General features: G+C 47.4%; 37 non-coding genes across 37 annotated transcripts; all 37 read right to left on the minus strand.

Moving 5' to 3' along the window:
* Window positions 1-520: 520 nt before the first annotated feature.
* Trnat-agu (transfer RNA threonine (anticodon AGU)) lies at window positions 521-592 on the minus strand. The gene has a single exon. It is a non-coding gene; the product is annotated as a tRNA-Thr (tRNA).
* A 321-nt stretch (window positions 593-913) lies between these two features.
* Window positions 914-986, minus strand: Trnak-cuu (transfer RNA lysine (anticodon CUU)). Its single transcript has one exon. It is a non-coding gene; the product is annotated as a tRNA-Lys (tRNA).
* Window positions 987-1,425: 439 nt separating this feature from the next.
* Trnar-ucg (transfer RNA arginine (anticodon UCG)) lies at window positions 1,426-1,498 on the minus strand. Its single transcript has one exon. It is a non-coding gene; the product is annotated as a tRNA-Arg (tRNA).
* A 562-nt stretch (window positions 1,499-2,060) lies between these two features.
* Trnat-agu (transfer RNA threonine (anticodon AGU)) lies at window positions 2,061-2,132 on the minus strand. The gene has a single exon. It is a non-coding gene; the product is annotated as a tRNA-Thr (tRNA).
* A 321-nt stretch (window positions 2,133-2,453) lies between these two features.
* Window positions 2,454-2,526, minus strand: Trnak-cuu (transfer RNA lysine (anticodon CUU)). Its single transcript has one exon. It is a non-coding gene; the product is annotated as a tRNA-Lys (tRNA).
* Window positions 2,527-2,965: 439 nt separating this feature from the next.
* Trnar-ucg (transfer RNA arginine (anticodon UCG)) lies at window positions 2,966-3,038 on the minus strand. Its single transcript has one exon. It is a non-coding gene; the product is annotated as a tRNA-Arg (tRNA).
* Window positions 3,039-3,588: 550 nt separating this feature from the next.
* Window positions 3,589-3,660, minus strand: Trnat-agu (transfer RNA threonine (anticodon AGU)). The gene has a single exon. It is a non-coding gene; the product is annotated as a tRNA-Thr (tRNA).
* A 321-nt stretch (window positions 3,661-3,981) lies between these two features.
* On the minus strand, window positions 3,982-4,054 carry Trnak-cuu (transfer RNA lysine (anticodon CUU)). The gene has a single exon. It is a non-coding gene; the product is annotated as a tRNA-Lys (tRNA).
* Window positions 4,055-4,493: 439 nt separating this feature from the next.
* On the minus strand, window positions 4,494-4,566 carry Trnar-ucg (transfer RNA arginine (anticodon UCG)). Its single transcript has one exon. It is a non-coding gene; the product is annotated as a tRNA-Arg (tRNA).
* Window positions 4,567-5,122: 556 nt separating this feature from the next.
* Window positions 5,123-5,194, minus strand: Trnat-agu (transfer RNA threonine (anticodon AGU)). The gene has a single exon. It is a non-coding gene; the product is annotated as a tRNA-Thr (tRNA).
* Window positions 5,195-5,515: 321 nt separating this feature from the next.
* Window positions 5,516-5,588, minus strand: Trnak-cuu (transfer RNA lysine (anticodon CUU)). The gene has a single exon. It is a non-coding gene; the product is annotated as a tRNA-Lys (tRNA).
* Window positions 5,589-6,027: 439 nt separating this feature from the next.
* Trnar-ucg (transfer RNA arginine (anticodon UCG)) lies at window positions 6,028-6,100 on the minus strand. The gene has a single exon. It is a non-coding gene; the product is annotated as a tRNA-Arg (tRNA).
* Window positions 6,101-6,815: 715 nt separating this feature from the next.
* Trnar-ucg (transfer RNA arginine (anticodon UCG)) lies at window positions 6,816-6,888 on the minus strand. The gene has a single exon. It is a non-coding gene; the product is annotated as a tRNA-Arg (tRNA).
* A 556-nt stretch (window positions 6,889-7,444) lies between these two features.
* Window positions 7,445-7,516, minus strand: Trnat-agu (transfer RNA threonine (anticodon AGU)). Its single transcript has one exon. It is a non-coding gene; the product is annotated as a tRNA-Thr (tRNA).
* Window positions 7,517-7,837: 321 nt separating this feature from the next.
* On the minus strand, window positions 7,838-7,910 carry Trnak-cuu (transfer RNA lysine (anticodon CUU)). Its single transcript has one exon. It is a non-coding gene; the product is annotated as a tRNA-Lys (tRNA).
* Window positions 7,911-8,349: 439 nt separating this feature from the next.
* Window positions 8,350-8,422, minus strand: Trnar-ucg (transfer RNA arginine (anticodon UCG)). The gene has a single exon. It is a non-coding gene; the product is annotated as a tRNA-Arg (tRNA).
* Window positions 8,423-8,978: 556 nt separating this feature from the next.
* On the minus strand, window positions 8,979-9,050 carry Trnat-agu (transfer RNA threonine (anticodon AGU)). The gene has a single exon. It is a non-coding gene; the product is annotated as a tRNA-Thr (tRNA).
* Window positions 9,051-9,371: 321 nt separating this feature from the next.
* Window positions 9,372-9,444, minus strand: Trnak-cuu (transfer RNA lysine (anticodon CUU)). Its single transcript has one exon. It is a non-coding gene; the product is annotated as a tRNA-Lys (tRNA).
* Window positions 9,445-9,883: 439 nt separating this feature from the next.
* On the minus strand, window positions 9,884-9,956 carry Trnar-ucg (transfer RNA arginine (anticodon UCG)). The gene has a single exon. It is a non-coding gene; the product is annotated as a tRNA-Arg (tRNA).
* Window positions 9,957-10,512: 556 nt separating this feature from the next.
* On the minus strand, window positions 10,513-10,584 carry Trnat-agu (transfer RNA threonine (anticodon AGU)). The gene has a single exon. It is a non-coding gene; the product is annotated as a tRNA-Thr (tRNA).
* A 321-nt stretch (window positions 10,585-10,905) lies between these two features.
* Trnak-cuu (transfer RNA lysine (anticodon CUU)) lies at window positions 10,906-10,978 on the minus strand. Its single transcript has one exon. It is a non-coding gene; the product is annotated as a tRNA-Lys (tRNA).
* Window positions 10,979-11,417: 439 nt separating this feature from the next.
* Window positions 11,418-11,490, minus strand: Trnar-ucg (transfer RNA arginine (anticodon UCG)). Its single transcript has one exon. It is a non-coding gene; the product is annotated as a tRNA-Arg (tRNA).
* Window positions 11,491-12,043: 553 nt separating this feature from the next.
* Window positions 12,044-12,115, minus strand: Trnat-agu (transfer RNA threonine (anticodon AGU)). Its single transcript has one exon. It is a non-coding gene; the product is annotated as a tRNA-Thr (tRNA).
* A 321-nt stretch (window positions 12,116-12,436) lies between these two features.
* Trnak-cuu (transfer RNA lysine (anticodon CUU)) lies at window positions 12,437-12,509 on the minus strand. The gene has a single exon. It is a non-coding gene; the product is annotated as a tRNA-Lys (tRNA).
* Window positions 12,510-12,948: 439 nt separating this feature from the next.
* Trnar-ucg (transfer RNA arginine (anticodon UCG)) lies at window positions 12,949-13,021 on the minus strand. Its single transcript has one exon. It is a non-coding gene; the product is annotated as a tRNA-Arg (tRNA).
* A 556-nt stretch (window positions 13,022-13,577) lies between these two features.
* Window positions 13,578-13,649, minus strand: Trnat-agu (transfer RNA threonine (anticodon AGU)). Its single transcript has one exon. It is a non-coding gene; the product is annotated as a tRNA-Thr (tRNA).
* A 321-nt stretch (window positions 13,650-13,970) lies between these two features.
* Trnak-cuu (transfer RNA lysine (anticodon CUU)) lies at window positions 13,971-14,043 on the minus strand. Its single transcript has one exon. It is a non-coding gene; the product is annotated as a tRNA-Lys (tRNA).
* A 439-nt stretch (window positions 14,044-14,482) lies between these two features.
* Window positions 14,483-14,555, minus strand: Trnar-ucg (transfer RNA arginine (anticodon UCG)). The gene has a single exon. It is a non-coding gene; the product is annotated as a tRNA-Arg (tRNA).
* Window positions 14,556-15,108: 553 nt separating this feature from the next.
* On the minus strand, window positions 15,109-15,180 carry Trnat-agu (transfer RNA threonine (anticodon AGU)). The gene has a single exon. It is a non-coding gene; the product is annotated as a tRNA-Thr (tRNA).
* A 321-nt stretch (window positions 15,181-15,501) lies between these two features.
* Trnak-cuu (transfer RNA lysine (anticodon CUU)) lies at window positions 15,502-15,574 on the minus strand. The gene has a single exon. It is a non-coding gene; the product is annotated as a tRNA-Lys (tRNA).
* A 439-nt stretch (window positions 15,575-16,013) lies between these two features.
* Trnar-ucg (transfer RNA arginine (anticodon UCG)) lies at window positions 16,014-16,086 on the minus strand. The gene has a single exon. It is a non-coding gene; the product is annotated as a tRNA-Arg (tRNA).
* A 555-nt stretch (window positions 16,087-16,641) lies between these two features.
* Trnat-agu (transfer RNA threonine (anticodon AGU)) lies at window positions 16,642-16,713 on the minus strand. The gene has a single exon. It is a non-coding gene; the product is annotated as a tRNA-Thr (tRNA).
* A 321-nt stretch (window positions 16,714-17,034) lies between these two features.
* Trnak-cuu (transfer RNA lysine (anticodon CUU)) lies at window positions 17,035-17,107 on the minus strand. The gene has a single exon. It is a non-coding gene; the product is annotated as a tRNA-Lys (tRNA).
* Window positions 17,108-17,546: 439 nt separating this feature from the next.
* Trnar-ucg (transfer RNA arginine (anticodon UCG)) lies at window positions 17,547-17,619 on the minus strand. Its single transcript has one exon. It is a non-coding gene; the product is annotated as a tRNA-Arg (tRNA).
* Window positions 17,620-18,169: 550 nt separating this feature from the next.
* On the minus strand, window positions 18,170-18,241 carry Trnat-agu (transfer RNA threonine (anticodon AGU)). Its single transcript has one exon. It is a non-coding gene; the product is annotated as a tRNA-Thr (tRNA).
* Window positions 18,242-18,562: 321 nt separating this feature from the next.
* On the minus strand, window positions 18,563-18,635 carry Trnak-cuu (transfer RNA lysine (anticodon CUU)). Its single transcript has one exon. It is a non-coding gene; the product is annotated as a tRNA-Lys (tRNA).
* Window positions 18,636-19,074: 439 nt separating this feature from the next.
* Trnar-ucg (transfer RNA arginine (anticodon UCG)) lies at window positions 19,075-19,147 on the minus strand. Its single transcript has one exon. It is a non-coding gene; the product is annotated as a tRNA-Arg (tRNA).
* Between the last annotated feature and the right edge of the window lie 542 nt (window positions 19,148-19,689).

Consider the following 19,689-nt stretch of genomic DNA (forward strand, 5'->3'; position numbering starts at 1 on the left):
CCATTTGTACACTTGGCAGAATGAATTTCCCATCTTTGACGCAGTTCTCCATCTCAAATTTCAGTACTAAAAGTACGACGCTACTTCTTGCTGTGTCCCATCGCAAGATACATTCAAGCCCTTATGACGCTGATCAAACAAGAGAAGGCAAATCAGCTTCAATCGCTTAGTGCCATCTCAGTCGCCTGCAGAAGGTACCTCACCCTATGTGATACAATGGCGAGTTGTCGCTATTACCAAAGCGGCGGCGGCGCCGACGACGACGACGACGACGACGACGACGACAATCGCGAGGGTCTTTATCAGGGGTAGAAAATACATCACAAGAACTAAGTATTTCACGTCGGCATTCTCCGGAGACTGCCAAAAGCAGCAGTTTCTGGTGCCCACTTTAATAGCACCATTCACACTATTCATTTGCGAGAGCATTTCTTAAATACCGCACCCATTCATAATTTTTTTATCCTTGACCGCTTTTTTCGAAAGGGCCACGGTGGGAGGGGCTGTTACAAAATTCATTTGCCTCCTGTGAGGATCGAACTGACGACCTTTGGTTTACTAGACCAGCGCTCTGCCACTGAGCTAAGGAGGCGCCTCCTAGCGCACTTTTCGGGTACTTTGTTCTTACAGACTAGTGAATCGGAGCCCTTCAGCTCGAAACGCACCGCATGAGCGACCATTATTTGCATTTAGTTAGCACAGCTGCTGCTTTCCTACACATCTCACACTATATCGATGTACAACTAAAATTCCAAAACAACACATTTATTTCATTTCAGAGTCACTTTCAGCTTCAAATACCGTTCCTCTGATATTCATATGAAGCTAGGCATCGTCGTAACCCGTTACGTTCATTACGCAAGGCTCACGAGATGGGCGCATGTTGGATCCGCGTAGACACAAAATTTTGCGCCGCCCAGCGTGGGGCTCGAACCCACGACCCTGAGATTAAGAGTCTCATGCCCTACCGACTGAGCTAGCCGGGCTGCACGCAACGCGTTACGAGCCATACAATACTGATTGACCTGCGACCATCTATTGAAGATTCTTTTGACTACAGCTTATTTCCTGCTGCCACAAATCAGCTACAATCCTATTCAATGAAAAATTGTCTCCGAAAAGCATCAAAGCTGCTTGAAATGATACGTGGCTATCAGCACCATTATTCAACACACATGCTCGACAGTGCGCAGACGCCTGTGGCGTAGCCCTTGGCTCCTGAATCAGATGCAGTAGTTCCAACAAAAACTCTCCTGAACGGCACTGTGCCGAAAACTTCGCTACAGATCACCCTTGTCTTGCTTGTGCTTCTGGTAGACGCCGGTTTTGCAGCCAGGAAGCGGACAGCAGCAACTTCCAACTAGTTTTAGAGTACTCAAACAACACAGTAAAACAGCATGCATCTTTTGCAGAACAGGAAAAACTCGACCGTGACAGGATTCGAACCTGCAATCTTCGGATCCGAAGTCCGACGCCTTATCCATTAGGCCACACCTTCACTGGCGCAATATACTTCTCCACACACACCTCACTTTCGCCATTTGTACACTTGGCAGAATGAATTTCCTATCTTTGACGCAGTTCTCCATCTAAAATTTCAGTACTAAAAGTACGACGCTACTTCTTGCTGTGTCCCATCGCAAGTTACATTCAAGCCCTTATGACGCTGATCAAACAAGAGAAGGCAAATCAGCTTCAATCGCTTAGTGCCATCTCAGTCGCTTGCAGAAGGTACCTCACCCTATGTGATACAATGGCGAGTTGTCGCTATTACCAAAGCGGCGGCGGCGCCGACGACGACGACGACGACGACGACGATGACGACAATCGCGAGGGTTTTTATCAGGGGTAGAAAATACATCACAAGAACTAAGTATTTCACGTCGGCATTCTCCGGAGACTGCCAAAAGCAGCAGTTTCTGGTGCCCACTTTAATAGCACCATTCACACTATTCATTTGCGAGAGCATTTCTTAAATACCGCACCCATTCATAATTTTTTTATCCTTGACCGCTTTTTTCGAAAGGGCCACGGTGGGAGGGGCTGTTACAAAATTCATTTGCCTCCTGTGAGGATCGAACTGACGACCTCTGGTTTACTAGACCAGCGCTCTGCCACTGAGCTAAGGCGGCGCCTCCTAGCGCACTTTTCGGGTACTTTGTTCTTACAGACTAGTGAATCGGAGCCCTTCAGCTCGAAACGCACCGCATGAGCGACCATTATTTGCATTTAGTTAGCACAGCTGCTGCTTTCCTACCCATCTCACACTATATCGATGTACAACTAAAATTCCAAAACAACACATTTATTTCATTTCAGAGTCACTTTCAGCTTCAAATACCGTTCCTCTGATATTCATACGAAGCTAGGCATCGTCGTAACCCGTTACGTTCATTACGCAAGGCTCACGAGAGGGGCGCATGTTGGATCCGCGTAGACACAAAATTTTGCGCCGCCCAGCGTGGGGCTCGAACCCACGACCCTGAGATTAAGAGTCTCATGCTCTACCGACTGAGCTAGCCGGGCTGCACGCAACGCGTTACGAGCCATACAATACTGATTGACCTGCGACCATCTATTGAAGATTCTTTTGACTACAGCTTATTTCCTGCTGCCACAAATCAGCTACAATCCTATTCAATGAAAAATTGTCTCCGAAAGGCATCAAATCTGCTTGAAATGATACGTGGCTATCAGCACCATTATTCAACACACATGCTCGACAGTGCGCAGACGCCTGTGGCGTAGCCCTTGGCTCCTGAATCAGATGCAGTAGTTCCAACAAAAACTCTCCTGAACGGCACTGTGCCGAAAACTTCGCTACAGATCACCCTTGTCTTGCTTGTGCTTCTGGTAGACGCCGGTTTTGCAGCCAGGAAGCGGACAGCAGCAACTTCCAACTAGTTTTAGAGTACTCAAACAACACAGTAAAACAGCATGCATCTTTTGCAGAACAGGAAAAACTCGACCGTCACAGGATTCGAACCTGCAATCTTCGGATCCGAAGTCCGACGCCTTATCCATTAGGCCACACGGTCACTGGCGCAATATACTTCTCCACACACACCTCATTTTCGCCATTTGTACACTTGGCAGAATGAATTTCCCATCTTTGACGCAGTTCTCCATCTCAAATTTCAGTACTAAAAGTACGACGCTACTTCTTGCTGTGTCCCATCGCAAGTTACATTCAAGCCCTTATGACGCTGATCAAACAAGAGAAGGCAAATCAGCTTCAATCGCTTAGTGCCATCTCAGTCGCCTGCAGAAGGTACCTCACCCTATGTGATACAATGGCGAGTTGTCGCTATTACCAAAGCGGCGGCGGCGCCGACGACGACGACGACGACGACAATCGCGAGGGTCTTTATCAGGGGTAGAAAATACATCACAAGAACTAAGTATTTCACGTCGGCATTCTCCGGAGACTGCCAAAAGCAGCAGTTTCTGGTGCCCACTTTAATAGCACCATTCACACTATTCATTTGCGAGAGCATTTCTTAAATACCGCACCCATTCATAATTTTTTTATCCTTGACCGCTTTTTTCGAAAGGGCCACGGTGGGAGGGGCTGTTACAAAATTCATTTGCCTCCTGTGAGGATCGAACTGACGACCTTTGGTTTACTAGACCAGCGCTCTGCCACTGAGCTAAGGAGGCGCCTCCTAGCGCACTTTTCGGGTACTTTGTTCTTACAGACTAGTGAATCGGAGCCCTTCAGCTCGAAACGCACCGCATGAGCGACCATTATTTGCATTTAGTTAGCACAGCTGCTGCTTTCCTACACATCTCACACTATATCGATGTACAACTAAAATTCCAAAACAACACATTTATTTCATTTCAGAGTCACTTTCAGCTTCAAATACCGTTCCTCTGATATTCATATGAAGCTAGGCATCGTCGTAACCCGTTACGTTCATTACGCAAGGCTCACGAGATGGGCGCATGTTGGATCCGCGTAGACACAAAATTTTGCGCCGCCCAGCGTGGGGCTCGAACCCACGACCCTGAGATTAAGAGTCTCATGCTCTACCGACTGAGCTAGCCGGGCTGCACGCAACGCGTTACGAGCCATACAATACTGATTGACCTGCGACCATCTATTGAAGATTCTTTTGACTACAGCTTATTTCCTGCTGCCACAAATCAGCTACAATCCTATTCAATGAAAAATTGTCTCCGAAAGGCATCAAATCTGCTTGAAATGATACGTGGCTATCAGCACCATTATTCAACACACATGCTCGACAGTGCGCAGACGCCTGTGGCGTAGCCCTTGGCTCCTGAATCAGATGCAGTAGTTCCAACAAAAACTCTCCTGAACGGCACTGTGCCGAAAACTTCGCTACAGATCACCCTTGTCTTGCTTGTGCTTCTGGTAGACGCCGGTTTTGCAGCCAGGAAGCGGACAGCAGCAACTTCCAACTAGTTTTAGAGTACTCAAACAACACAGTAAAACAGCATGCATCTTTTGCAGAACAGGAAAAACTCGACCGTCACAGGATTCGAACCTGCAATCTTCGGATCCGAAGTCCGACGCCTTATCCATTAGGCCACACGGTCACTGGCGCAATATACTTCTCCACACACACCTCATTTTCGCCATTTGTACACTTGGCAGAATGAATTTCCCATCTTTGACGCAGTTCTCCATCTCAAATTTCAGTACTAAAAGTACGACGCTACTTCTTGCTGTGTCCCATCGCAAGTTACATTCAAGCCCTTATGACGCTGATCAAACAAGAGAAGGCAAATCAGCTTCAATCGCTTAGTGCCATCTCAGTCGCCTGCAGAAGGTACCTCACCCTATGTGATACAATGGCGAGTTGTCGCTATTACCAAAGCGGCGGCGGCGCCGACGACGACGACGACGACGACGACGACAATCGCGAGGGTCTTTATCAGGGGTAGAAAATACATCACAAGAACTAAGTATTTCACGTCGGCATTCTCCGGAGACTGCCAAAAGCAGCAGTTTCTGGTGCCCACTTTAATAGCACCATTCACACTATTCATTTGCGAGAGCATTTCTTAAATACCGCACCCATTCATAACTTTTTTATCCTTGACCGCTTTTTTCGAAAGGGCCACGGTGGGAGGGGCTGTTACAAAATTCATTTGCCTCCTGTGAGGATCGAACTGACGACCTTTGGTTTACTAGACCAGCGCTCTGCCACTGAGCTAAGGAGGCGCCTCCTAGCGCACTTTTCGGGTACTTTGTTCTTACAGACTAGTGAATCGGAGCCCTTCAGCTCGAAACGCACCGCATGAGCGACCATTATTTGCATTTAGTTAGCACAGCTGCTGCTTTCCTACACATCTCACACTATATCGATGTACAACTAAAATTCCAAAACAACACATTTATTTCATTTCAGAGTCACTTTCAGCTTCAAATACCGTTCCTCTGATATTCATATGAAGCTAGGCATCGTCGTAACCCGTTACGTTCATTACGCAAGGCTCACGAGATGGGCGCATGTTGGATCCGCGTAGACACAAAATTTTGCGCCGCCCAGCGTGGGGCTCGAACCCACGACCCTGAGATTAAGAGTCTCATGCTCTACCGACTGAGCTAGCCGGGCTGCACGCAACGCGTTACGAGCCATACAATACTGATTGACCTGCGACCATCTATTGAAGATTCTTTTGACTACAGCTTATTTCCTGCTGCCACAAATCAGCTACAATCCTATTCAATGAAAAATTGTCTCCGAAAGGCATCAAATCTGCTTGAAATGATACGTGGCTATCAGCACCATTATTCAACACACATGCTCGACAGTGCGCAGACGCCTGTGGCGTAGCCCTTGGCTCCTGAATCAGATGCAGTAGTTCCAACAAAAACTCTCCTGAACGGCACTGTGCCGAAAACTTCGCTACAGATCACCCTTGTCTTGCTTGTGCTTCTGGTAGACGCCGGTTTTGCAGCCAAGAAGCGGACAGCAGCAACTTCCAACTAGTTTTAGAGTACTCAAACAACACAGTAAAACAGCATGCATCTTTTGCAGAACAGGAAAAACTCGACCGTCACAGGATTCGAACCTGCAATCTTCGGATCCGAAGTCCGACGCCTTATCCATTAGGCCACACGGTCACTGGCGCAATATACTTCTCCACACACACCTCATTTTCGCCATTTGTACACTTGGCAGAATGAATTTCCCATCTTTGACGCAGTTCTCCATCTCAAATTTCAGTACTAAAAGTACGACGCTACTTCTTGCTGTGTCCCATCGCAAGTTACATTCAAGCCCTTATGACGCTGATCAAACAAGAGAAGGCAAATCAGCTTCAATCGCTTAGTGCCATCTCAGTCGCCTGCAGAAGGTACCTCACCCTATGTGATACAATGGCGAGTTGTCGCTATTACCAAAGCGGCGGCGGCGCCGACGACGACGACGACGACGACGACGACAATCGCGAGGGTCTTTATCAGGGGTAGAAAATACATCACAAGAACTAAGTATTTCACGTCGGCATTCTCCGGAGACTGCCAAAAGCAGCAGTTTCTGGTGCCCACTTTAATAGCACCATTCACACTATTCATTTGCGAGAGCATTTCTTAAATACCGCACCCATTCATAATTTTTTTATCCTTGACCGCTTTTTTCGAAAGGGCCACGGTGGGAGGGGCTGTTACAAAATTCATTTGCCTCCTGTGAGGATCGAACTGACGACCTTTGGTTTACTAGACCAGCGCTCTGCCACTTTTTTTTTTTTTTTTTTTTTTTTTTTATTGCTTTTTTTTTTTTTTTTTTTTTTTTTTTTTTTTTTTTTTTTCATGCATCTTTTGCAGAACAGGAAAAACTCGACCGTCACAGGATTCGAACCTGCAATCTTCGGATCCGAAGTCCGACGCCTTATCCATTAGGCCACACGGTCACTGGCGCAATATACTTCTCCACACACACCTCATTTTCGCCATTTGTACACTTGGCAGAATGAATTTCCCATCTTTGACGCAGTTCTCCATCTCAAATTTCAGTACTAAAAGTACGACGCTACTTCTTGCTGTGTCCCATCGCAAGTTACATTCAAGCCCTTATGACGCTGATCAAACAAGAGAAGGCAAATCAGCTTCAATCGCTTAGTGCCATCTCAGTCGCCTGCAGAAGGTACCTCACCCTATGTGATACAATGGCGAGTTGTCGCTATTACCAAAGCGGCGGCGGCGCCGACGACGACGACGACGACGACGACGACAATCGCGAGGGTCTTTATCAGGGGTAGAAAATACATCACAAGAACTAAGTATTTCACGTCGGCATTCTCCGGAGACTGCCAAAAGCAGCAGTTTCTGGTGCCCACTTTAATAGCACCATTCACACTATTCATTTGCGAGAGCATTTCTTAAATACCGCACCCATTCATAACTTTTTTATCCTTGACCGCTTTTTTCGAAAGGGCCACGGTGGGAGGGGCTGTTACAAAATTCATTTGCCTCCTGTGAGGATCGAACTGACGACCTTTGGTTTACTAGACCAGCGCTCTGCCACTGAGCTAAGGAGGCGCCTCCTAGCGCACTTTTCGGGTACTTTGTTCTTACAGACTAGTGAATCGGAGCCCTTCAGCTCGAAACGCACCGCATGAGCGACCATTATTTGCATTTAGTTAGCACAGCTGCTGCTTTCCTGCACATCTCACACTATATCGATGTACAACTAAAATTCCAAAACAACACATTTATTTCATTTCAGAGTCACTTTCAGCTTCAAATACCGTTCCTCTGATATTCATATGAAGCTAGGCATCGTCGTAACCCGTTACGTTCATTACGCAAGGCTCACGAGATGGGCGCATGTTGGATCCGCGTAGACACAAAATTTTGCGCCGCCCAGCGTGGGGCTCGAACCCACGACCCTGAGATTAAGAGTCTCATGCTCTACCGACTGAGCTAGCCGGGCTGCACGCAACGCGTTACGAGCCATACAATACTGATTGACCTGCGACCATCTATTGAAGATTCTTTTGACTACAGCTTATTTCCTGCTGCCACAAATCAGCTACAATCCTATTCAATGAAAAATTGTCTCCGAAAGGCATCAAATCTGCTTGAAATGATACGTGGCTATCAGCACCATTATTCAACACACATGCTCGACAGTGCGCAGACGCCTGTGGCGTAGCCCTTGGCTCCTGAATCAGATGCAGTAGTTCCAACAAAAACTCTCCTGAACGGCACTGTGCCGAAAACTTCGCTACAGATCACCCTTGTCTTGCTTGTGCTTCTGGTAGACGCCGGTTTTGCAGCCAGGAAGCGGACAGCAGCAACTTCCAACTAGTTTTAGAGTACTCAAACAACACAGTAAAACAGCATGCATCTTTTGCAGAACAGGAAAAACTCGACCGTCACAGGATTCGAACCTGCAATCTTCGGATCCGAAGTCCGACGCCTTATCCATTAGGCCACACGGTCACTGGCGCAATATACTTCTCCACACACACCTCATTTTCGCCATTTGTACACTTGGCAGAATGAATTTCCCATCTTTGACGCAGTTCTCCATCTCAAATTTCAGTACTAAAAGTACGACGCTACTTCTTGCTGTGTCCCATCGCAAGTTACATTCAAGCCCTTATGACGCTGATCAAACAAGAGAAGGCAAATCAGCTTCAATCGCTTAGTGCCATCTCAGTCGCCTGCAGAAGGTACCTCACCCTATGTGATACAATGGCGAGTTGTCGCTATTACCAAAGCGGCGGCGGCGCCGACGACGACGACGACGACGACGACGACAATCGCGAGGGTCTTTATCAGGGGTAGAAAATACATCACAAGAACTAAGTATTTCACGTCGGCATTCTCCGGAGACTGCCAAAAGCAGCAGTTTCTGGTGCCCACTTTAATAGCACCATTCACACTATTCATTTGCGAGAGCATTTCTTAAATACCGCACCCATTCATAACTTTTTTATCCTTGACCGCTTTTTTCGAAAGGGCCACGGTGGGAGGGGCTGTTACAAAATTCATTTGCCTCCTGTGAGGATCGAACTGACGACCTTTGGTTTACTAGACCAGCGCTCTGCCACTGAGCTAAGGAGGCGCCTCCTAGCGCACTTTTCGGGTACTTTGTTCTTACAGACTAGTGAATCGGAGCCCTTCAGCTCGAAACGCACCGCATGAGCGACCATTATTTGCATTTAGTTAGCACAGCTGCTGCTTTCCTACACATCTCACACTATATCGATGTACAACTAAAATTCCAAAACAACACATTTATTTCATTTCAGAGTCACTTTCAGCTTCAAATACCGTTCCTCTGATATTCATATGAAGCTAGGCATCGTCGTAACCCGTTACGTTCATTACGCAAGGCTCACGAGATGGGCGCATGTTGGATCCGCGTAGACACAAAATTTTGCGCCGCCCAGCGTGGGGCTCGAACCCACGACCCTGAGATTAAGAGTCTCATGCTCTACCGACTGAGCTAGCCGGGCTGCACGCAACGCGTTACGAGCCATACAATACTGATTGACCTGCGACCATCTATTGAAGATTCTTTTGACTACAGCTTATTTCCTGCTGCCACAAATCAGCTACAATCCTATTCAATGAAAAATTGTCTCCGAAAGGCATCAAATCTGCTTGAAATGATACGTGGCTATCAGCACCATTATTCAACACACATGCTCGACAGTGCGCAGACGCCTGTGGCGTAGCCCTTGGCTCCTGAATCAGATGCAGTAGTTCCAACAAAAACTCTCCTGAACGGCACTGTGCCGAAAACTTCGCTACAGATCACCCTTGTCTTGCTTGTGCTTCTGGTAGACGCCGGTTTTGCAGCCAGGAAGCGGACAGCAGCAACTTCCAACTAGTTTTAGAGTACTCAAACAACACAGTAAAACAGCATGCATCTTTTGCAGAACAGGAAAAACTCGACCGTCACAGGATTCGAACCTGCAATCTTCGGATCCGAAGTCCGACGCCTTATCCATTAGGCCACACGGTCACTGGCGCAATATACTTCTCCACACACACCTCATTTTCGCCATTTGTACACTTGGCAGAATGAATTTCCCATCTTTGACGCAGTTCTCCATCTCAAATTTCAGTACTAAAAGTACGACGCTACTTCTTGCTGTGTCCCATCGCAAGTTACATTCAAGCCCTTATGACGCTGATCAAACAAGAGAAGGCAAATCAGCTTCAATCGCTTAGTGCCATCTCAGTCGCCTGCAGAAGGTACCTCACCCTATGTGATACAATGGCGAGTTGTCGCTATTACCAAAGCGGCGGCGGCGCCGACGACGACGACGACGACGACGACGACAATCGCGAGGGTCTTTATCAGGGGTAGAAAATACATCACAAGAACTAAGTATTTCACGTCGGCATTCTCCGGAGACTGCCAAAAGCAGCAGTTTCTGGTGCCCACTTTAATAGCACCATTCACACTATTCATTTGCGAGAGCATTTCTTAAATACCGCACCCATTCATAATTTTTTTATCCTTGACCGCTTTTTTCGAAAGGGCCACGGTGGGAGGGGCTGTTACAAAATTCATTTGCCTCCTGTGAGGATCGAACTGACGACCTTTGGTTTACTAGACCAGCGCTCTGCCACTGAGCTAAGGAGGCGCCTCCTAGCGCACTTTTCGGGTACTTTGTTCTTACAGACTAGTGAATCGGAGCCCTTCAGCTCGAAACGCACCGCATGAGCGACCATTATTTGCATTTAGTTAGCACAGCTGCTGCTTTCCTGCACATCTCACACTATATCGATGTACAACTAAAATTCCAAAACAACACATTTATTTCATTTCAGAGTCACTTTCAGCTTCAAATACCGTTCCTCTGATATTCATATGAAGCTAGGCATCGTCGTAACCCGTTACGTTCATTACGCAAGGCTCACGAGATGGGCGCATGTTGGATCCGCGTAGACACAAAATTTTGCGCCGCCCAGCGTGGGGCTCGAACCCACGACCCTGAGATTAAGAGTCTCATGCTCTACCGACTGAGCTAGCCGGGCTGCACGCAACGCGTTACGAGCCATACAATACTGATTGACCTGCGACCATCTATTGAAGATTCTTTTGACTACAGCTTATTTCCTGCTGCCACAAATCAGCTACAATCCTATTCAATGAAAAATTGTCTCCGAAAGGCATCAAATCTGCTTGAAATGATACGTGGCTATCAGCACCATTATTCAACACACATGCTCGACAGTGCGCAGACGCCTGTGGCGTAGCCCTTGGCTCCTGAATCAGATGCAGTAGTTCCAACAAAAACTCTCCTGAACGGCACTGTGCCGAAAACTTCGCTACAGATCACCCTTGTCTTGCTTGTGCTTCTGGTAGACGCCGGTTTTGCAGCCAGGAAGCGGACAGCAGCAACTTCCAACTAGTTTTAGAGTACTCAAACAACACAGTAAAACAGCATGCATCTTTTGCAGAACAGGAAAAACTCGACCGTCACAGGATTCGAACCTGCAATCTTCGGATCCGAAGTCCGACGCCTTATCCATTAGGCCACACGGTCACTGGCGCAATATACTTCTCCACACACACCTCATTTTCGCCATTTGTACACTTGGCAGAATGAATTTCCCATCTTTGACGCAGTTCTCCATCTCAAATTTCAGTACTAAAAGTACGACGCTACTTCTTGCTGTGTCCCATCGCAAGTTACATTCAAGCCCTTATGACGCTGATCAAACAAGAGAAGGCAAATCAGCTTCAATCGCTTAGTGCCATCTCAGTCGCCTGCAGAAGGTACCTCACCCTATGTGATACAATGGCGAGTTGTCGCTATTACCAAAGCGGCGGCGGCGCCGACGACGACGACGACGACGACGACAATCGCGAGGGTCTTTATCAGGGGTAGAAAATACATCACAAGAACTAAGTATTTCACGTCGGCATTCTCCGGAGACTGCCAAAAGCAGCAGTTTCTGGTGCCCACTTTAATAGCACCATTCACACTATTCATTTGCGAGAGCATTTCTTAAATACCGCACCCATTCATAACTTTTTTATCCTTGACCGCTTTTTTCGAAAGGGCCACGGTGGGAGGGGCTGTTACAAAATTCATTTGCCTCCTGTGAGGATCGAACTGACGACCTTTGGTTTACTAGACCAGCGCTCTGCCACTGAGCTAAGGAGGCGCCTCCTAGCGCACTTTTCGGGTACTTTGTTCTTACAGACTAGTGAATCGGAGCCCTTCAGCTCGAAACGCACCGCATGAGCGACCATTATTTGCATTTAGTTAGCACAGCTGCTGCTTTCCTACACATCTCACACTATATCGATGTACAACTAAAATTCCAAAACAACACATTTATTTCATTTCAGAGTCACTTTCAGCTTCAAATACCGTTCCTCTGATATTCATATGAAGCTAGGCATCGTCGTAACCCGTTACGTTCATTACGCAAGGCTCACGAGATGGGCGCATGTTGGATCCGCGTAGACACAAAATTTTGCGCCGCCCAGCGTGGGGCTCGAACCCACGACCCTGAGATTAAGAGTCTCATGCTCTACCGACTGAGCTAGCCGGGCTGCACGCAACGCGTTACGAGCCATACAATACTGATTGACCTGCGACCATCTATTGAAGATTCTTTTGACTACAGCTTATTTCCTGCTGCCACAAATCAGCTACAATCCTATTCAATGAAAAATTGTCTCCGAAAGGCATCAAATCTGCTTGAAATGATACGTGGCTATCAGCACCATTATTCAACACACATGCTCGACAGTGCGCAGACGCCTGTGGCGTAGCCCTTGGCTCCTGAATCAGATGCAGTAGTTCCAACAAAAACTCTCCTGAACGGCACTGTGCCGAAAACTTCGCTACAGATCACCCTTGTCTTGCTTGTGCTTCTGGTAGACGCCGGTTTTGCAGCCAAGAAGCGGACAGCAGCAACTTCCAACTAGTTTTAGAGTACTCAAACAACACAGTAAAACAGCATGCATCTTTTGCAGAACAGGAAAAACTCGACCGTCACAGGATTCGAACCTGCAATCTTCGGATCCGAAGTCCGACGCCTTATCCATTAGGCCACACGGTCACTGGCGCAATATACTTCTCCACACACACCTCATTTTCGCCATTTGTACACTTGGCAGAATGAATTTCCCATCTTTGACGCAGTTCTCCATCTCAAATTTCAGTACTAAAAGTACGACGCTACTTCTTGCTGTGTCCCATCGCAAGTTACATTCAAGCCCTTATGACGCTGATCAAACAAGAGAAGGCAAATCAGCTTCAATCGCTTAGTGCCATCTCAGTCGCCTGCAGAAGGTACCTCACCCTATGTGATACAATGGCGAGTTGTCGCTATTACCAAAGCGGCGGCGGCGCCGACGACGACGACGACGACGACGACGACAATCGCGAGGGTCTTTATCAGGGGTAGAAAATACATCACAAGAACTAAGTATTTCACGTCGGCATTCTCCGGAGACTGCCAAAAGCAGCAGTTTCTGGTGCCCACTTTAATAGCACCATTCACACTATTCATTTGCGAGAGCATTTCTTAAATACCGCACCCATTCATAATTTTTTTATCCTTGACCGCTTTTTTCGAAAGGGCCACGGTGGGAGGGGCTGTTACAAAATTCATTTGCCTCCTGTGAGGATCGAACTGACGACCTTTGGTTTACTAGACCAGCGCTCTGCCACTGAGCTAAGGAGGCGCCTCCTAGCGCACTTTTCGGGTACTTTGTTCTTACAGACTAGTGAATCGGAGCCCTTCAGCTCGAAACGCACCGCATGAGCGACCATTATTTGCATTTAGTTAGCACAGCTGCTGCTTTCCTGCACATCTCACACTATATCGATGTACAACTAAAATTCCAAAACAACACATTTATTTCATTTCAGAGTCACTTTCAGCTTCAAATACCGTTCCTCTGATATTCATATGAAGCTAGGCATCGTCGTAACCCGTTACGTTCATTACGCAAGGCTCACGAGATGGGCGCATGTTGGATCCGCGTAGACACAAAATTTTGCGCCGCCCAGCGTGGGGCTCGAACCCACGACCCTGAGATTAAGAGTCTCATGCTCTACCGACTGAGCTAGCCGGGCTGCACGCAACGCGTTACGAGCCATACAATACTGATTGACCTGCGACCATCTATTGAAGATTCTTTTGACTACAGCTTATTTCCTGCTGCCACAAATCAGCTACAATCCTATTCAATGAAAAATTGTCTCCGAAAGGCATCAAATCTGCTTGAAATGATACGTGGCTATCAGCACCATTATTCAACACACATGCTCGACAGTGCGCAGACGCCTGTGGCGTAGCCCTTGGCTCCTGAATCAGATGCAGTAGTTCCAACAAAAACTCTCCTGAACGGCACTGTGCCGAAAACTTCGCTACAGATCACCCTTGTCTTGCTTGTGCTTCTGGTAGACGCCGGTTTTGCAGCCAGGAAGCGGACAGCAGCAACTTCCAACTAGTTTTAGAGTACTCAAACAACACAGTAAAACAGCATGCATCTTTTGCAGAACAGGAAAAACTCGACCGTCACAGGATTCGAACCTGCAATCTTCGGATCCGAAGTCCGACGCCTTATCCATTAGGCCACACGGTCACTGGCGCAATATACTTCTCCACACACACCTCATTTTCGCCATTTGTACACTTGGCAGAATGAATTTCCCATCTTTGACGCAGTTCTCCATCTCAAATTTCAGTACTAAAAGTACGACGCTACTTCTTGCTGTGTCCCATCGCAAGTTACATTCAAGCCCTTATGACGCTGATCAAACAAGAGAAGGCAAATCAGCTTCAATCGCTTAGTGCCATCTCAGTCGCCTGCAGAAGGTACCTCACCCTATGTGATACAATGGCGAGTTGTCGCTATTACCAAAGCGGCGGCGGCGCCGACGACGACGACGACGACGACGACAATCGCGAGGGTCTTTATCAGGGGTAGAAAATACATCACAAGAACTAAGTATTTCACGTCGGCATTCTCCGGAGACTGCCAAAAGCAGCAGTTTCTGGTGCCCACTTTAATAGCACCATTCACACTATTCATTTGCGAGAGCATTTCTTAAATACCGCACCCATTCATAACTTTTTTATCCTTGACCGCTTTTTTCGAAAGGGCCACGGTGGGAGGGGCTGTTACAAAATTCATTTGCCTCCTGTGAGGATCGAACTGACGACCTTTGGTTTACTAGACCAGCGCTCTGCCACTGAGCTAAGGAGGCGCCTCCTAGCGCACTTTTCGGGTACTTTGTTCTTACAGACTAGTGAATCGGAGCCCTTCAGCTCGAAACGCACCGCATGAGCGACCATTATTTGCATTTAGTTAGCACAGCTGCTGCTTTCCTACACATCTCACACTATATCGATGTACAACTAAAATTCCAAAACAACACATTTATTTCATTTCAGAGTCACTTTCAGCTTCAAATACCGTTCCTCTGATATTCATATGAAGCTAGGCATCGTCGTAACCCGTTACGTTCATTACGCAAGGCTCACGAGATGGGCGCATGTTGGATCCGCGTAGACACAAAATTTTGCGCCGCCCAGCGTGGGGCTCGAACCCACGACCCTGAGATTAAGAGTCTCATGCTCTACCGACTGAGCTAGCCGGGCTGCACGCAACGCGTTACGAGCCATACAATACTGATTGACCTGCGACCATCTATTGAAGATTCTTTTGACTACAGCTTATTTCCTGCTGCCACAAATCAGCTACAATCCTATTCAATGAAAAATTGTCTCCGAAAGGCATCAAATCTGCTTGAAATGATACGTGGCTATCAGCACCATTATTCAACACACATGCTCGACAGTGCGCAGACGCCTGTGGCGTAGCCCTTGGCTCCTGAATCAGATGCAGTAGTTCCAACAAAAACTCTCCTGAACGGCACTGTGCCGAAAACTTCGCTACAGATCACCCTTGTCTTGCTTGTGCTTCTGGTAGACGCCGGTTTTGCAGCCAAGAAGCGGACAGCAGCAACTTCCAACTAGTTTTAGAGTACTCAAACAACACAGTAAAACAGCATGCATCTTTTGCAGAACAGGAAAAACTCGACCGTCACAGGATTCGAACCTGCAATCTTCGGATCCGAAGTCCGACGCCTTATCCATTAGGCCACACGGTCACTGGCGCAATATACTTCTCCACACACACCTCATTTTCGCCATTTGTACACTTGGCAGAATGAATTTCCCATCTTTGACGCAGTTCTCCATCTCAAATTTCAGTACTAAAAGTACGACGCTACTTCTTGCTGTGTCCCATCGCAAGTTACATTCAAGCCCTTATGACGCTGATCAAACAAGAGAAGGCAAATCAGCTTCAATCGCTTAGTGCCATCTCAGTCGCCTGCAGAAGGTACCTCACCCTATGTGATACAATGGCGAGTTGTCGCTATTACCAAAGCGGCGGCGGCGCCGACGACGACGACGACGACGACGACGACAATCGCGAGGGTCTTTATCAGGGGTAGAAAATACATCACAAGAACTAAGTATTTCACGTCGGCATTCTCCGGAGACTGCCAAAAGCAGCAGTTTCTGGTGCCCACTTTAATAGCACCATTCACACTATTCATTTGCGAGAGCATTTCTTAAATACCGCACCCATTCATAATTTTTTTATCCTTGACCGTTTTTTCGAAAGGGCCACGGTGGGAGGGGCTGTTACAAAATTCATTTGCCTCCTGTGAGGATCGAACTGACGACCTTTGGTTTACTAGACCAGCGCTCTGCCACTGAGCTAAGGAGGCGCCTCCTAGCGCACTTTTCGGGTACTTTGTTCTTACAGACTAGTGAATCGGAGCCCTTCAGCTCGAAACGCACCGCATGAGCGACCATTATTTGCATTTAGTTAGCACAGCTGCTGCTTTCCTACACATCTCACACTATATCGATGTACAACTAAAATTCCAAAACAACACATTTATTTCATTTCAGAGTCACTTTCAGCTTCAAATACCGTTCCTCTGATATTCATATGAAGCTAGGCATCGTCGTAACCCGTTACGTTCATTACGCAAGGCTCACGAGATGGGCGCATGTTGGATCCGCGTAGACACAAAATTTTGCGCCGCCCAGCGTGGGGCTCGAACCCACGACCCTGAGATTAAGAGTCTCATGCTCTACCGACTGAGCTAGCCGGGCTGCACGCAACGCGTTACGAGCCATACAATACTGATTGACCTGCGACCATCTATTGAAGATTCTTTTGACTACAGCTTATTTCCTGCTGCCACAAATCAGCTACAATCCTATTCAATGAAAAATTGTCTCCGAAAGGCATCAAATCTGCTTGAAATGATACGTGGCTATCAGCACCATTATTCAACACACATGCTCGACAGTGCGCAGACGCCTGTGGCGTAGCCCTTGGCTCCTGAATCAGATGCAGTAGTTCCAACAAAAACTCTCCTGAACGGCACTGTGCCGAAAACTTCGCTACAGATCACCCTTGTCTTGCTTGTGCTTCTGGTAGACGCCGGTTTTGCAGCCAGGAAGCGGACAGCAGCAACTTCCAACTAGTTTTAGAGTACTCAAACAACACAGTAAAACAGCATGCATCTTTTGCAGAACAGGAAAAACTCGACCGTCACAGGATTCGAACCTGCAATCTTCGGATCCGAAGTCCGACGCCTTATCCATTAGGCCACACGGTCACTGGCGCAATATACTTCTCCACACACACCTCATTTTCGCCATTTGTACACTTGGCAGAATGAATTTCCCATCTTTGACGCAGTTCTCCATCTCAAATTTCAGTACTAAAAGTACGACGCTACTTCTTGCTGTGTCCCATCGCAAGTTACATTCAAGCCCTTATGACGCTGATCAAACAAGAGAAGGCAAATCAGCTTCAATCGCTTAGTGCCATCTCAGTCGCCTGCAGAAGGTACCTCACCCTATGTGATACAATGGCGAGTTGTCGCTATTACCAAAGCGGCGGCGGCGCCGACGACGACGACGACGACGACAATCGCGAGGGTCTTTATCAGGGGTAGAAAATACATCACAAGAACTAAGTATTTCACGTCGGCATTCTCCGGAGACTGCCAAAAGCAGCAGTTTCTGGTGCCCACTTTAATAGCACCATTCACACTATTCATTTGCGAGAGAATTTCTTAAATACCGCACCCATTCATAACTTTTTTATCCTTGACCGCTTTTTTCGAAAGGGCCACGGTGGGAGGGGCTGTTACAAAATTCATTTGCCTCCTGTGAGGATCGAACTGACGACCTTTGGTTTACTAGACCAGCGCTCTGCCACTGAGCTAAGGAGGCGCCTCCTAGCGCACTTTTCGGGTACTTTGTTCTTACAGACTAGTGAATCGGAGCCCTTCAGCTCGAAACGCACCGCATGAGCGACCATTATTTGCATTTAGTTAGCACAGCTGCTGCTTTCCTACACATCTCACACTATATCGATGTACAACTAAAATTCCAAAACAACACATTTATTTCATTTCAGAGTCACTTTCAGCTTCAAATACCGTTCCTCTGATATTCATATGAAGCTAGGCATCGTCGTAACCCGTTACGTTCATTACGCAAGGCTCACGAGATGGGCGCATGTTGGATCCGCGTAGACACAAAATTTTGCGCCGCCCAGCGTGGGGCTCGAACCCACGACCCTGAGATTAAGAGTCTCATGCTCTACCGACTGAGCTAGCCGGGCTGCACGCAACGCGTTACGAGCCATACAATACTGATTGACCTGCGACCATCTATTGAAGATTCTTTTGACTACAGCTTATTTCCTGCTGCCACAAATCAGCTACAATCCTATTCAATGAAAAATTGTCTCCGAAAGGCATCAAATCTGCTTGAAATGATACGTGGCTATCAGCACCATTATTCAACACACATGCTCGACAGTGCGCAGACGCCTGTGGCGTAGCCCTTGGCTCCTGAATCAGATGCAGTAGTTCCAACAAAAACTCTCCTGAACGGCACTGTGCCGAAAACTTCGCTACAGATCACCCTTGTCTTGCTTGTGCTTCTGGTAGACGCCGGTTTTGCAGCCAGGAAGCGGACAGCAGCAACTTCCAACTAGTTTTAGAGTACTCAAACAACACAGTAAAACAGCATGCATCTTTTGCAGAACAGGAAAAACTCGACCGTGACAGGATTCGAACCTGCAATCTTCGGATCCGAAGTCCGACGCCTTATCCATTAGGCCACACGGTCACTGGCGCAATATACTTCTCCACACACACCTCATTTTCGCCATTTGTACACTTGGCAGAATGAATTTCCCATCTTTGACGCAGTTCTCCATCTCAAATTTCAGTACTAAAAGTACGACGCTACTTCTTGCTGTGTCCCATCGCAAGTTACATTCAAGCCCTTATGACGCTGATCAAACAAGAGAAGGCAAATCAGCTTCAATCGCTTAGTGCCATCTCAGTCGCCTGCAGAAGGTACCTCACCCTATGTGATACAATGGCGAGTTGTCGCTATTACCAAAGCGGCGGCGGCGCCGACGACGACGACGACGACGACGACAATCGCGAGGGTCTTTATCAGGGGTAGAAAATACATCACAAGAACTAAGTATTTCACGTCGGCATTCTCCGGAGACTGCCAAAAGCAGCAGTTTCTGGTGCCCACTTTAATAGCACCATTCACACTATTCATTTGCGAGAGCATTTCTTAAATACCGCACCCATTCATAATTTTTTTATCCTTGACCGTTTTTTCGAAAGGGCCACGGTGGGAGGGGCTGTTAC

The sequence above is a fragment of the Schistocerca cancellata genome, unplaced genomic scaffold (assembly GCF_023864275.1).
Source record: "Schistocerca cancellata isolate TAMUIC-IGC-003103 unplaced genomic scaffold, iqSchCanc2.1 HiC_scaffold_1109, whole genome shotgun sequence".
NCBI lineage: Eukaryota > Metazoa > Arthropoda > Insecta > Orthoptera > Acrididae > Schistocerca > Schistocerca cancellata.